Here is a 3,286-nt window from a genome sequence, read left to right as displayed (position 1 = left end):
TATCAACCTCATTAATTTCCTGTCAACGGCAGTGAAAATCAATCGGGCAAACGGCTGAAGCATACATGAATTATCGATAGTTTTTTTTTTCTTAATTCATGAACTGAAAACTATTAATTTCAAACTTGGGGACATTTTTCATTGTTTCAGAGTTGAATAAAGAGAATCATATAAATAAGACTTAAGTTCTATGGAGTTTATAAAAGACAAACGTATCTGTTACATACAAACAAGATGAAACAAAAAACAAACGTGTTTTATTACCGTTATAATTGTTTCGAAATCACTTAAAAGTCTCTCACCATACGACAAGTCGCCTCGGTAAACTTTTCTTCTCAGACCTTACACCGGCCATAGCCAGCCGTTTATCGCCTCCGACTTTGCACGTCCATTTTCTTCGACGTCGCACTTTGTTTCTCCTTCGAACACGCGATGTCTTTTTTCTGTTTTATTTTTCTTCTCGTGCACACTTTCTAATTTGCATATGCACTTTGTTTGGCTACTGCTCTTGTCGCTAATCTCTTCACAAACCAGCAATTCTTCGCTGTTACTTATAATTTCCCACTCCTTGTCTTCCAAAAATAAATTCTTTACAAGAATTTTATCAAACCTGTCTTTGGCAAGGGGGATAATAGATTGGAGTTCAGTCGAGCACTTCCTATGAAAATAAAGAAAGAACACGACAAGCTTGCAATGTCTCTTTTGTAAGAAAGAGGTTGCAGTACAGTAAAAAGGTTATCAGCCACTGGGTTTCGAGGACAGTTTTGAACTATATCAAAGCAGGGTAGCGTGTGCCGAGCAGCTCCTACCCAGTTTTTGCAACACTACTTAATTTTAGGACGTACCTGGTTCTTATACAGATAGACGTGTGCATTTGTAGTGCGATACTTACTGAGGTGGTAGAGTGATCAAAACATTTTTCCAGAAATCTTGGCAACAGATTTGATTGTGGGTTCCATTTCAGATCAGAAGTTAAGGTCACTCTAAGTGGCTTGTCAAGACATGGAGCTTCCCCAAGAAAAAAGGCATTGATTTCAATTGAAGCGTGATTTGAGTCAGCAATTATGATGAAAGGAGAGAAGCTTGGTTTTCGATGCATTAAATTAACCAACGGCCCTTTTCTCATTGCACCACGTTCTCAATATCAGAAGATGGAAAATCAGAAAGATCTTGGTTATTGCTGGCTTTGGAAGTGTTGCGATAAATTATGGTGTATTCTGCATAAATGTTTACGAATGATGTAAGAATTTGATTTGATGAAGATTACGAAAAGAGGTGGGGTCAGAATTGAACCTTGACAAACACTAGTGTTAATACTATGAGATTCTGATTTCTGCCCATCAATGACTGCACTTATAAGCCTATAATTTTAGGTAACGTTTTGCTGACTCGTTTTTTCGCTGAAGAATCATTCTACCTCAAAATTCCGTTTAATACTATTAAAACTATAATCATGTAGTATTATAATTCACGAATTTTGAATTTCAGAAGTTTAGCCTTTAAAAGTTGTATTTGACCTTTTGCGAAGCATAACGCAAGTGCTAACGATACGAAGGATGAAACATATGTTATATAGATTAACACAATAACCTTAATTCTTTTTTTATTATTCTTATTCAGCATTTCTTCTTATTATTATTTATTACTTGCTACAATGTAAATTTGTATTTGCCAGTAATTTACTTATAATGTTCTTTGGAGTCGTGTTGTTCTTGTATTCTAGACAGATTAGTTACATGTAGTTGTAATGTAGTGCTTTTTCTCTTTTCCTATACATGATTGGTTTTTTACGGGCCGTTGTTTTATGGGCCTCTAGCCGGTTAAAATTGTGTTTAAGGAGTCAAATTTGAAAAAAAAAATCCTTAGACATTTTCTACATTCATCTTACTCTATTTTAATTTTTTTTTAATCCGCTTATATGCGTGTCACAGGGGTACACTTGTAACATCGCCAGATTTATATGCTACAGTTTTGGTTTCGAATTTACCTTATGACATGTAAATCCTTTTTATTTTACTTTGAAATCACGACTCTATAATAATATATGCGAAATCTGCAGAGTTTTAATATCATATCTAAGCATATTTCACGTCCGGGCAAATCTACAGTAAGCCTTCCCCCCGTGTTAGTTTATAATTACTTTTATCAACATATATACATTTTTATGTGAAATAAATATGTTACTTATATATACACTTTCTTTTTAGTCGCGTGCAAGCGATTCTATAAGTCACTCCGTCGATCGGTCGGTCTGTCGGTCTGTTCGTAACACTTTTGTGCTGGGCCTTTTTGGTTAAGATCAAAGGTCTGTTGTTAATAGATGCTTTTCTTAGCTTTTTAAGCTTTTTCTTGGTCTTTTGGCCGAGGTCAAAGTGCAGTATCTGTTCCGGCAGATACTGCAAGCAAAGACCATATGTGGGGGCAACCCCACATATAAGACTTTGGTCAATGTAGGGGAAACCCTTCATACCGATTGTCATTATCCAGCTCCCCTACACCGGGGAGTTGGTCCCCATTTCCCCTTCACTCCTCACATTAAAAATCGGCCTTGTGCCTAATTTTCTCCGCGGGGGAGCAAATAAATACCGCCATACCAATTATCACTATCCAGCTCCCCTGCTCGCCGGGGAGTTGGTCCTCATTTTCCTTTCACTCCTTAAATTAAAAATCGGCCTTGTGCCTAATTTGCTTGGTGGGGGAATAAATAAATACCCTTTTCTTGACGTTTTGGCCAAGATCAAAGTGTAGTATCTTTTCTTACTACATGCTGTATTTATTGTGATATAAAGTGGGGGATCACTTTTCTGTATTAATTTTATTTAAAATGATCACCCAATTTACAACCAGTCAGTCTCAAAGTCATTCAAGTCATTCTCCAGATCATTCAAGTTGTTTTGGAAGGATTCCAGTTATTTTTAACGCATTCAAGTCATTCTTAAGGTCATTCAATTCATCCTTAAGTGCATTAAAGTAATTCTAAATCATTAACTTTTTTATTTATTTAAGTCATTTCAGACCATTTTTCGGTCATTTTAGTTTATCTTCAAGAATTTCATGTCAATCCTACATTCACGCATTCATTCATTACACGAGAGCATCGACCTTGTTTACTATAACAGAAGTGCATAAAATCGGTAGAAATTCCACACACACACACACACACACACACACACATATATATATATATATATATATATATATATATATATATATATATATCGAAATTAAGACGAGACGTTGAACACATGATACGTTTGTTCTTTTTTATTTCTCTATTTTGTCGGAG

Source organism: Euprymna scolopes, chromosome 11 (assembly GCF_053919585.1).
Source record: "Euprymna scolopes isolate OS-2025 chromosome 11, ASM5391958v1, whole genome shotgun sequence".
NCBI lineage: Eukaryota > Metazoa > Mollusca > Cephalopoda > Sepiida > Sepiolidae > Euprymna > Euprymna scolopes.
The sequence above is the reverse complement of the archived record's forward strand: the minus strand, read 5'-3'. Positions refer to the sequence as shown.